This window comes from Muscardinus avellanarius (assembly GCF_963383645.1).
Source record: "Muscardinus avellanarius genome assembly, chromosome: 6".
In the NCBI taxonomy this organism is placed as follows: domain Eukaryota; kingdom Metazoa; phylum Chordata; class Mammalia; order Rodentia; family Gliridae; genus Muscardinus; species Muscardinus avellanarius.
The window spans coordinates 36,562,955-36,576,376 of record NC_137791.1 but is presented as its reverse complement, the minus strand read 5'-3'; positions in this window follow the sequence as shown (position 1 = coordinate 36,576,376).

Below are 13,422 nucleotides of genomic sequence, written 5' to 3'. Positions count from 1 at the left end.
CTAGAGAAAATTCTTAAAGAAATAAATCATAAGGAAGAAAAAAGAAGCAGACTCCAGAATCAGAGAAGAGAGGAAGTTAATAAGTGGGCCATTTAAGTAAAGAAGAAAGATCACAACACCCAAGAGTAGACAGAACACAAAATGGCAGAAAACAAAAAGCATATTTCAATAATATCACTTAATGTCAAAGGACTTAACTCACCAATCAAAAGACATAGACTGGCAATGTGGATTAGGAAACATAATCCAAACATATGCTGTCTGCAAGAAACTCACCTCACAGCCAAAGACATTCACAGGTTGAAGGTGAAAGGATGGAAAAAGATATACCATGCCACCAGTGACCGAAAAAGAGCAGGGGTAGCAACCCTGATATCCAACAAAACAGACTTTAAAATAAAACACATCAAAAGAGACAAATCAGGGCACTTCCTTTTATTAAAAGGAACAATACACCAAGAAGATATAATGATAGTAAATATTTATGCCCCAAATGTGGGTGCAACCACATTCGTAAAACAAACCCTTCTGGACATAAGATCCCAAGTAGACCCAAATACAATAATTCTGGGAGACTTTAATACGCCTCTCACACCACTGGATCGATCTTCGAGGCAAAAGATGAGTAAAGATGCTTTAGAACTAAAGGAAACCATAAACCAAATGGACCTAATAGACGTTTTCAGAGTATTTCAACCAGGAACTACAGAATACACTTTCTTCTCAGCAGCCCATGGAACCTTCTCCAAAATAGATCACATCCTGGGACACAAAGAAAATACCAGCAAATTCAAAAAATGTAATATAATCCCATGCATCTTTTCAGACCACAATGGAATAAAAGTAGAAATCAACAACAGGAAACTCGAAAGAAAGTATTCAAATTCATGGAGAATGAATGATACACTACTAAATGACGAATGGGTAAGAGCAGAAATTAGGGAAGAAATAAAGAAATTTATGGAAACAAACGAAAACAGAGACACAACCCACCAAAACCTATGGGACACCATGAAGGCAGTACTAAGAGGAAAGTTTATCGCATTGAGTGCCCACATAAAAAGGATGGAGAACCACCAAGTAAAGAACCTAATGAAACAACTCAAGGATCTAGAAATTCTGCAACAATCCATTCCCAAAGCCAGCAGAAGACGAGAAATCATCAAAATTAGAGCAGAAATAAATGAAATAGAGAACAAAAAAACAATTCAAAGAATCAATAAAACAAAAAGTTGGTTCTTTGAAAAGATTAATAGAATTGATAAACCCCTGGCCAACCTAACCAAAAGAAAAAGAGAATCAACTCAAATTACCAAAATTAGAAATGAAAAAGGAGATATCACCACTGATAGTGAAGAAATTCAAAACATTATCAGAAACTACTTTAAAAATTTATACTCCAATAGATTTGAAAACCTGGATGAAATTGACAGATTTCTAAACACAGTTAACCTTCCTACACTCAACCAAGAGGACATAGCAAGCCTAAACCAACCAATAACAACCAAAGAAATAGAAACGGCAATAAAAATTCTTCCACCAAAGAAAAGCCCAGGCCCAGATGGGTTCCCAGCTGAATTCTACAAAACCTTCAGTGAACAACTAATACCAATACTTCATAACACGTTCCGGGAAATTGAAAGAGATGGAACTCTTCCAAATTCCTTCTATGAGGCCAGTATCACATTAATCCCCAAACCAAATAAAGATACCTCAAGAAAGGAAAACTACAGACCAATATCCTTAATGAACATAGATGCAAAAATTCTAAACAAAATACTAGCTATACGCATTCAAAACTATATCAAGAGAATAATTCATCACGACCAAGTCGGTTTCATCCCAGAAAAACAAGGCTGGTTCAACATACGCAAATCAATACATGTTATTCACCACATAAATAGAACCAAGAACAAAAACCACATCATCATAGCAATAGATGCTGAAAAAGCATTCGACAAAATCCAAAACCCATTTATGTTAAAAACACTGCAAAAAATTGGGATAGAAGGAAAGTACTTCAACATCATCAAGGCAATATACTGCAAACCCAAAGCCAACATTATATTGAATGGGGAAAAACTGCAAGAATTTCCGCTACAGTCAGGAACAAGACAAGGATGCCCACTTTCACCTCTCCTTTTCAATATAGTCCTTGAGACTCTTGCTGCAGCAATCAGACAAGAGAAGGAAATCAAAGGAATCCACATAGGAAGAGAGGAAGTGAAATTATCCTTATTCGCAGATGACATGATCCTTTACCTGGAAGACCCAAAGAACTCAACCAAAAGACTTCTGGAGCTGATCGACAAATTCGGCAAAGTCGCAGGTTACAAAATCAACCTAAAGAAATCAGTGGCCTTTCTTTATGCCAACAACGAATCCACAATGAAGGAAACAAAAACAACAATTCCATTCACTATAACCTCAAAACCAATAAAATACCTAGGAATAAACCTAACCCAAGATGTAAAAGACCTCTACAACAAAAACTATAAAACATTAAAGAAAGAAATAGAAGAAGACCTTGGAAGATGGAAAGATCTCCCGTGCTCATGGATAGGCAGAATAAATATCATCAAAATGGCCATTCTGCCAAAACTGATCTATAGGTTCAATGCAATTCCCATTAAAATACCAGTGACATTCTTCAGAGACCTAGAAAAATCAATCATGAACTTCATATGGAGAAAGAAAAGACCTAGAATAGCCAAAGCAATTCTCAATAACAAGAAACACGCAGGAGGCATTACAATCCCAGACTTCAAACTATACTATAGAGCAATAGTAGTAAAAACAGCATGGTACTGGCACAAAAACAGATATACTGACCAGTGGATTAGAATAGAAGATACAGAAACAAACCCACACATCTTTAGTCAATTAATCTTTGACAAAGGGGCCAAACACATACGCTGGAGAAAAGACAGCCTTTTCAACAAGTGGTGCTGGGAGAACTGGCTAGCCATTTGTAAAAAGATGAATCTAAACCCCTATATCTCACCTAACACAGGAATCAACTCAAGATGGATCAAAGACTTAGAAATTAGACCTGAGACGGTGAAGTTAGTAGAGGAGAACATAGGTTCAACACTACAACATATTGGCACAGGCAGTAACTTTCTCAACAAAACCTCCAAAGCTCAGGAAATTAAAGCAAGAATAAACAAGTGGGATAACATTAAACTAAAAAGTTTCTTCTCATCAAAGGAAACTATCAATAACCTAAAGAGGAAGCCTACAGAATGGGAAAGGATCTTTACCAGCCACCATTCTGATAGGGGGCTAATATCCAGAGTATACAAAGAGCTCAAAAGGCTCTACACCAACAAAACAAACAACCCAATCAAGAAATGGGCAAATGAACTAAATAGACACTTCACAAAAGAAGAGATACAAAGGGCTAATAGATACATGAAAAGATGTTCTTCATCACTGGCCATCAGGGAGATGCAAATCAAAACTACACTGAGATTCCATCTAACCCCAGTGAGAGTAGCAAGCATAAAGAAATCAAACAACAACAAATGCTGGCGAGGATGTGGGGAAAGAGGAACTCTTTTACACTGTTGGTGGGAGTGCAAACTAGTTCAGCCACTATGGAGATCTGTGTGGAGATTCCTAAGAAAGGTGGGAATAGATCCACCATATGATCCAGCTATACCACTCCTGGGTATCTTTCCAAAAGGGTTGAATTCAGAGAAATACAGCAACATATGCATACCTATGTTCATAGCAGCACAATTTGTAATAGCCAAAATATGGATCCAACCCAGATCACCATCAACAGATGAATGGATAGCAAAACTGTGGGAAATACACACAATGGAATTCTATTCAGCCATAAAGAAGAACAAAATTTTATCATTTGCAAGAAGATGGAAAGCCCTGGAAAGCATCATGTTAAGTGAGATCAGCCAAGCACAGAAGGAGAAGATACACATGTTTCCTCTAATATGCCCAAACTAGAAAACACAAAGGATACCAGTAGGACCCCAGATATTAGAGGGGAAATACTAGCTAAGTTTTAATGGAAAGATAGGAGAGGAGAAAGGCCGATCTTGATTAAGGAGCATCTTCACCTGAACATGTGTAAAATTATGAATAAGACATGGTTAACCTGGCCAACCATTGGTGGGGGGGGGGGAGAAAACGGGGGCGGGGGGAGAGGGCACCAAATATAGTGTAAATGTATACTATTTATGTTCAATAAAAAAAATTGTTAAAAAAAAATAAATAAATAAATAAATAAAAAAAAATAAAAAAAATAATAAAAAAAAAAAAAAAAAAAAAAAAAAAAAAAAAAAATAAAACAACAATAAGATAATGTGACCCTACAAATATATGAATACTGTGCAGACTTGGCTTCTGCAGTCTCTCTTTGTACAAGTGATGAATGCCACCAGCACCTTCTTGGCAGCAAGCCTGGGTCTCCGAGACTCTGTCAGTTTGTGCAGGTGGCTGGTACCAATGAGACTGGATCTAGTGTTAAGCATACGTCTCCCTCAACAATTTCCACCAATGCTGAGTCTCCCCCTGCCTTTTTAGTTGGAGGATTCCTCTAGGACCAAACTCAGTGTATTTTTAAGATAATATACACTGTATATGTAGCTGGGTTGTCTGAATTCTCTCTGGTCACCACAATTAGATGAACTGTGATGATCTCCAAAGGTCCTACAGAGGTTCTGAGCCCTGGGGACTATAGGCCTTTTTTCCTTATTAGCCCTGGGGGCTATCTGCTAATCCAAGCCACTGCTATGTCCAACAGCAAACTCAAATCCAACTCCTTGTTGATGAATTGAACTGCAAAGTCACAGAACCTGCAAGTATTTTGATAAATGCATGAGTTCCTGGTCATGTTGGGTGGTCCTCTGAGAGGATGGCAGGTTCACTTACAGTATTGTTGAGCACCACTCCGGATCACTGGAGAGCAAAGTGAGGGTGTTCTCTGCTTCTGCAAGAATCTAACAGCTTACAATTCAAATGAGCTGCAGCCACATATTTCATTAAAAGTCACTGACATTTTTGCTGGGGGGCGGTCTATGGAAGCTGCAATGCTGGCAGTCCTGGGTGCTGAGGTAAGAAGGTGCTACTGTGGTGCCCACAGCTGCAGGAATTGGAGTCAAATGGGGTAATTTTCTGCTTTCTGATCTGCCTTCTAGCATTTTTTTTGCTGCCTTTTACTTGTCAGTTCTCTGTTCAAGTTAGTGTTGATTTCTTTCTTTTGTCAAAATGCTCTTTTATAGTAATATAGATTGAGTGTCATCAGGAACTGATAAGTGTTGCTTCCCTCAGTCACAATATCCCTAGAATTCCTGTATATATATTTTGAGCCATATCAGTGCTGTAAGTACAATTACATACCAATATAAGTGTTTTCTATTGGCAAGAAAAGAGTACATAAAAGTCTTTGTCATTGGAGGATGATTCATTCTTAGTGGTAAGTGAATCGTGGCATATATACTACATATTTTCCTTGCTTTATATGATCACTGATTTTTCAAAACACAGTTTTATTAAACTTCTATACAAATTATTATATGTATCCCCCCATGGACATATATATGAAAGAAAGGAAGAGACAAAAGAAAGATGAAAGAAAGTAAAGATAGCAGATTAGCATGGAAAGAAATTTCTACAAGATTAATATGTTAAAATATTTTTAAAATTCAAAATTAAAATTTTAGAAATACAGAAATATAAAATTTTAGAAACCTTTTATTCTAATAGGGTAGAGTAGTAACAACCAGTTTAACCTTCTACTTTTTTTTTTAATTGCCCAAAAGCTATTTAAATTTAAATATATGTGTTACATATTAGGTAGCTCAGAAAGTAAGAGATAAATAAATTAGGCAAAACCAACAAAATACTAACTTTTGACCTAGATAAAGTATTGAGTTGCCAAAAAGGGAAGAAAGTCATTATGTTCTCTCTGATCTAAATAAATTGAATCTTGAGTCTGGAGAAGATTAGAGTTTTATAGTTGACAAAACATAGCACTAGAGAACAACAACAAAAAAAAACTAGGAAGAAAAATAAAGAGGGAGAGCAGGAGAGAAAAAATAAATGAGAATAATAGAATATTCAAACAAATGGATGCATGAATATAAAAAGACTAAGACTAAGATGAACAACATCAAAAAGGCAAAGAAAATAATTACTGTCAGTGACAAAAACACAGGAATAGTATTTTCTCCAACCAGGCATGGTGGAAGATCTCATAATATTTTTTATTTTTTATAAGGATCATATTGAAAATGGTGTACATTCAGACTGTGTGTGGTGCCCTCTCCCCCCCTTCTCTTTCACCCCTCCCAACAATAAGGGTCCAGGTTAACCATGCTACATTCATAATTTTACACATATTTGGATGTAGCTCTTTCATTAATCAACCTCAGACTTCTTCCTCTCCTACACTTCCATTCTACCTTTGCTGAGATTTCCCCTCCATTACCTGGAGTCCCACTGGTATTTCTAATACTCCCTACTTTGGGCATATCAGAAAAAAAAAACATATGTCCCTTCTCTTTCTGTGCTTGGCTGATATCACTTAACATAATGTTCTCCAGGTCTTTCCACCTTTGTGCAAATGACATGATTTTGTTTTTCTTTATAGCTGAGTAGAATTCCATTGTGTGTATTTCTCGTAATTTTGCCATCCATTCATCTGTTGATGAAGACCTAGGTTGGTTCCATATTTTGGCAATTACAAATTGTGCTGCTATGAACATGGGTATGCATGTTACTGTTGTTCCTTGGTTTCAATGCCTTTTGAAAGAAACCCAGGAGTGGTAAAGCCAGATCATATGGTGGATCTTTCCGTTTTTTAAGGAATATCCATACTGATCTCCATAGTGGCTAAAATAGTTTGCACTCTCACCAACAGTGCAAAAGAGTTTCTTTTTTGCCACATCCTCACACTTATTGTTATTTGATTTATTTATGCTTGCCACTCTGACTGAGGTTAGAGAGAATCTCAGCGTAGTTTTGATTTGTATCTCCCTGATGGCTAATGATGTTGAACCTTTTTTCATGTGTCTATTGGCATTTGTATGTCTTCTTTTGTGAACTGTCTTTTCAATTCAGTTGCCAATTCCTTGATTGGGGTATTTTCTTTGCTAATACAGAGTCTTTTGAGCTCTTTGTATATTCCGGATATTAGCCCTCTATCGGAATGGTGGCTGGTAAAGCTCTTATTCCATTCTTTAGGCTCTCTCTTTAGGTTCTTGATGGTTTCCTTTGATGAACAGAAACTTTTTAGTTTGATGCCATTCCATTTGTTAATTATTACTTTAATTTCCTGTGCTTTGGAGGTCTTGTTGGGAAAATTACTGCCTGTGCCAATATGTTGGGGTGTTGAGCCGATGACCTCCTCTAAGTGCTTCACAGTCTCTGGTCTAATTTCTAAGTATTTGATTCATCTTGAGTTGATTCCTGTGCATGGTGAGAGATAAGGATTTAGTTCCATCTTTCTACAAATGGATACTCAGTTCTTCCAGAACCATTTGTTAAAAAGACTGTTTTTTCTTCAGTGTAAGAGTTTGGCCCCTTTGTCAAAGACTAATTGACTATAGGTGTGTCAGTTTGTTTCTGAATCTTCTATTCTGTTCTCCTGGTCTGTGGGCTTGCTGTTGTGCCAATACCATGCTAATTTTATTACTATTGCTCTATAGTACAATTTGAAGTCAGAGATTGTGATGCCTCCTTCCTGGTTATTACTGCTGAGGATTGCTTTTGCTATTCTGGTATTTTCTTTCTCTCTATAAAATTCAAGACTGATTTTTTCTAGTTCTATGGAGAATATCATTGGTATTTTTATAGGAATTGTATTGAATATGTAAATCATATTTGTCAGAATGGCCATTTTGATGCTATTTATTCTGCCTATTCCTGAGCAAGGGAGATCTTTTCATCTTCCAAGGTCTTCTTCAATTTCTTTCTTTAATGTTTTAAAGTTTTTAGTGTAGAGGTCTTTTACATTTTTGGATAAGTTTATTCCTAGGTATTTTCTTGGTTTTTTATGTTATAGTTAATAAAATTGTTTTCTTTATTTCTTTCATTGTGGATTCACTGTTGACATATAGAAAAGCAACTAAATTTTTAGATTTATTTTGTATCCTGAGACTTTCCTGAATTTGGTTAATTAGCTCCAATATCAGCATGTAAGCAGTGTTTTTTTCAATTGTGAAGGGTTGGATAATGGGGGAGAAGCTGGGGTGATTGGTACAGGAGTCAGGTAAAATAGAGGATATGATTAGATTTTATAAGAATTTAAGTATAATAAGGTAGTATTTGGTTAAGAATGAGAGAAGGTTATATATTAGGACTCTTGTATTTAATAGAGTATTTAAATATGGAGATTTCAAATACCTTGAATATAAAACAAGGAGCTACAATAAGAGAAAAAATTAAAAGTTTTGAAAGAATAGTGTAGATAGACTAGAGTGGGGGATTTTGTAAAAGAAATGGGGGGTGAAGGAACAAAAAAAAACACGAATGAAGTAATAAAACAAGTTACAAAAACTAACAATTATAGATCAAAGACAAAAGGAACCAAAAGATAAAAAAGGAATAAGAAAGAGAAAAAAGAAATAAAAATAAAGAACAAAAATAAGATTTAAAAAAAAAAACTAGCAACAGTGTGAGAGAAAAACAAAGCAAAACAAAAAAATAAACAAAAGAGAAAAAAAAAAACCCTCTCCTACTAATTTACAAATATAGGTCCGGGGCCATATAATATCTGTATTTCTCTTCACTGTGGTAGATTCTTAAGTATATTCCATTATCTCTTATTTGTTCTGAAACCTATTGCTAGCCTTTGAACCCATTCTCTGAGTATTTGTGCCCATCTCTTGCCTCTGATAACTTTGTGTTTAGGTGTCAGGGCATCAGGTGTCACTGTTTCTGAGTTCTGTATAAGTCCAGATTTCTGTGTTTTTCCACCCTGTGTTCCATGTGCACCCTTGGGCCTCTGTGCTCTCCACCCAGGGCTCAGGCCCCCTGCTCTGCACCTGCACTACCCTACCCACACCTGTGGAGGGTGTCCAGCATAGTCTTGGAGCAACCCCCTGTGACCCAGTGCAGGTAATTGTGAGCACCTTTCTTGACTAGCACTCTGGGTCTCACAGCTTCTCTGTGCACTTTTCCTCTGAGTATGGAGTAATACAAGTGGTTACCTGGTCCTGCTGCCAGGTCTCTGGATGGTTCATTGAGCCACTGTGGATGCTACCACTGGTTGAATGCATGGGCTTTTGAATCTTCTTCTGCACTCCAGAAACGTGATGCCAGCTGCTTAAGATGTTGGAGCTCTGTAGCCGCTTTCAAGTTCTTGGATTATTTTTCTGGATTTCTTGGGGCTGCCATTTTGGCTAAAGCTGAGACTGGTGATTTGGGCTGGCGGCCCATGGCCCACAAAGGAGCTGGTGGCTGGGCCATGTCTGCAGCAGGTCAGTTCCATGCCTGGGCTTTTTGTAGTGGACCTTGTAGTTTGGAGTACTGGATTTCTTCTGCCATGGTACCTGGTTCACTTTTGGTTTATGAGTTTTAATTATTTTGTTTGTCAAGATGCTACCTTCTCAGTAGTTGTACTTTATTTGATTCAGCTACTCAGATGTGCTGCGTCCCACAGTCACCATCTTCCCCCACTTTTTTTTTTTTTAATGGATAAAATCTAGGGGCATTTGACCTCTGAGCTACACTCCCTACCCTATTTCTTATTCATTATTTTGAAACAATGCCTCACTATTTTCAGAGGGCCTCACTAAGTAGCTGAGGCTGTCCGTGAACCTTGATTCTCCAGTCTCAGCCTCCTGAATGATGGGATTACAAGTGTGCATCACCACACCTGGCACAAGATCTCACAATTTAAAAGTATTTCTTCAGTTGTGAGGAAAAAAATATTGCAGAAGAATTCTTGCCTGGTTTATTTTTTTTTTATTTATTTAATTTTTTTTTTTTTTTTTTTTTTTTTTTGTGTGTGTGTGTGTGTGTGTGTGTGGTACTGGGGTTCCTGAAAACCCTTCTACCTCCAGGTTACACTTCCAGACCTATTTTATATTTTATTTGGAAACCAGGTCTCTTAAGTCAGCAAGGATGGCTTTGAACCTGTGCGATCCTCCTGTCTTTGCCTCCCAAGTTTGGGGATTACAAGTGTGCACCACCATGCCTGATGAAAAAAATTCTTGCCTAGTTTAAATGAAAGGTTCTTATATGTGCAAAAATTAGAAAATTATGAACTCCTAGTTAAGACAACATCAATCAACAGAAAATAAACTAGAAAATGACAAAATGACAGTGATGGACTAAGTAGATAAGAACACCTAAAAAATTTAAAACCTACATTATATTTTTAACATGATATAAGATTTGCCATATTTACTAGCAATGTGGAAATTATATATTTTATCTTTTTATTTTTATTTTTTGTGACACTGAGGATTCAACCCAGAAGCATTTTTCCTCTGAGCTAAACCCCAGTCCAATTGTATTAGTTATTTGGAAACAAGGTCTCAGTAATGTTGGAGGGACTCTCTAATTTGTTGAGGATGGCTTTGAACCATGGGTTACAAGCATATGCCACAATGCCCAGCTAAAAATATTTATTTTAAAAAATAACCAGCCAGGCATGGTGGCACACACTTCTAATTCCAGCATTTGGGAGGCAAAGACCAGAGGATCACGGTTCGAGGACAGCCTCAACTACCTCTCAAGGCCCCTCACAACTCTTTGAGACCCTGTTTCAAAAACTATAAAGACTAAAATATAGTACTAGGGGTGTACTTCAGAGGTTGAATGCCCCTGGGTTTCATCCCCAGTACCACAATAAATAAATAAATAAAAGTAAAAAGAATAAAAAGAACTAATTCAGAAATCTACAGATGAAGAATACAATCTCTGAGATTAAAATTTTATTGGGTGGAATTAACAGCCAAATAGAAACCGCAGAAAAGCAAGTAACTATTAAATAATAAATATATTAATACATAATATTAAATATAATAGAGTATAATATTTAATAATAATAAATGTTTTGTTAGGTAAAAGAGAGAAGAAAACTAATGAAATAAAAATGAACATGGCTTTGAGTTGTGGGGTAATTTAGAGTGGCCTGATAGGAAAGTATTTATTTGACTAAGTAAAGTTTAAATAATTATAGTCTTAAATTGCTACAACATGTAAATTCAAACATGTGTGACAATCTAAAATATAAGAAACATCAAAAAACATAATGCAAATTTCAAATAAATTTCTTAAAATAAATTACAAAAAGAACATTTATAAATTATCGAAAAGAAAAAAAACACATTATATTCAGAAAAGAAATAAAAATGCATTATATTTCACACTTTTTAGGTATTATTTTTATCTTTTTACTTATTAAAATATTACCTAAAATATCTTTTACAATTATTTATGGTAGTCTAATATGTAAATTATACATTGTTTATTTATGCACACATGCTAAAAATGTATATCATTTTATTTGTAAATTTTTATTGGTACATTGCAATCACACATCATAATGAAATTTACATTGTTCGAAAAAACCTGCACACAGTGCTTTTTGAGCTCCCCTCCAGTTCCCATCCTTTTCCTCATACATAATATAGATTAAGATTAATGCTGATAATGTCTAATATATATTACATTTAATATTATATAATTATATATTATATATTATATAGTATATATAATAACATAATTATATATTATATATTTATTATATTAATATATAATATTAATATATAATATAAATATAATATATTCAATATTATATAATTATATAGTATATATTATATTATATTATATATAAGTATTATATTATATATATATATATATATATATATATATATATAGTCAGTAGAAATGTTTCTTTCATTACATCTACCTCCTCCATCATTCGACTGGAGTTTCACTTCCTTTATCTGAAGTCATTTTTGTCTACTAATTTTTCCATACTTTTTATATATGAGAGAAAACATATTACCCTTCAGTTTCTGTGAGAGGAAAATCTTTCTTAGCATTTCAAAGTAGTGTCATTTGTGGTACTGGGAATTCAACCTAGAGCCATTCTACCTTCAAGCTACACCCCCAGACCAATTCATTTCTTTTTTGGAAACATCTTGTTAGGTTGATGAGAGTCTCACTACTTTGAAAGCATCCTCTACCCTGTGTTCTTCCTATGTTAGCTTTCCGAGTACTGAGATTACAAGCATGGACCAGCACACTCAGCTTATATTTCTTTAAAATAAATGGTAAAATAAAATTATATTAAACAAATCTTCAAAAATTAAGGTGAAATAATGACTTTGAGACATAAAAATCCCAAAATAATCTATGACCACCGAATTGCAGTAAAATCAGTATTAAAGTAAGTCTTTCAGACAAAAAGCATATGACAACAAGTGTGACTCAATATCTCCAGGAAGAATTACGAACATAGGAAAGCTTGGCATGGTGGCACACACAGTTGTAATCCCAGCATTTGGGAGGCTGAGACTGGAGGATCGTTGTTTGTGGAAAGCCTCAGCTACTTATTGAAACCCTGTTTCAAAATAAAGAATACAAAATAGAGTTTGGGGTGTACCTAATATGTCAAAAGCCCCTGGACTCCATCCCTATTACTGCAAAAAAAAAAAAAAAAATAGAACACAAAAAATAGTTGTGTTTTTTGTCTCATAGCAGGATTATTATATGAATTATCATGAGTAAATGCAGTGCTACAATAAAATTGATTACCTATAATTACAATTTTGTATATTAGAACCTTTTTTAGTGGACACATCTCTGATTTTTTAAATCTCAAAACCTATTTTAATTCTTTATCCTTAAAAATAAATAAAAACTAAATGTAAAATAAAATATTAAAAATTAAACAGGACAAACTTCCGAGTTAAAATCTTAAGTAAAAGACATATTACTTTCTACAACTCTATTTTACTCAAGATGAATTCATATATTATTTCTTCTTAGATAATTTTATGGAAGAAAAATTAAAATGCAACCTAAAGGTTGTGCTAGTATTATACTATCTTTAAATAATTTAAAATTAAGTTTTAGCATTTCAAAATAAAAAATAAGAACACTAAAGTATTAATGAAATGAGTCAATTTTAAGTATTATTTTTAAATCTATTTGAAAGTATTTAACTTTTTCTCTTAATTAAATGGCATTAACTGTTTAAAACAAAAACATGAGAATATATATTTCTATATATGGAATATATATATATTTCTCTCTCTGTATATATATATATATATCTGTATATATATATATATATATATATATATATATCTGTATATATATATATATTACTTTCTACAACTCTAATATATATGCATATATACATATATATGTATATATATGTGTGTGTATATATATATACATATATGTATATGTATATGTATACATGTATGTATATAT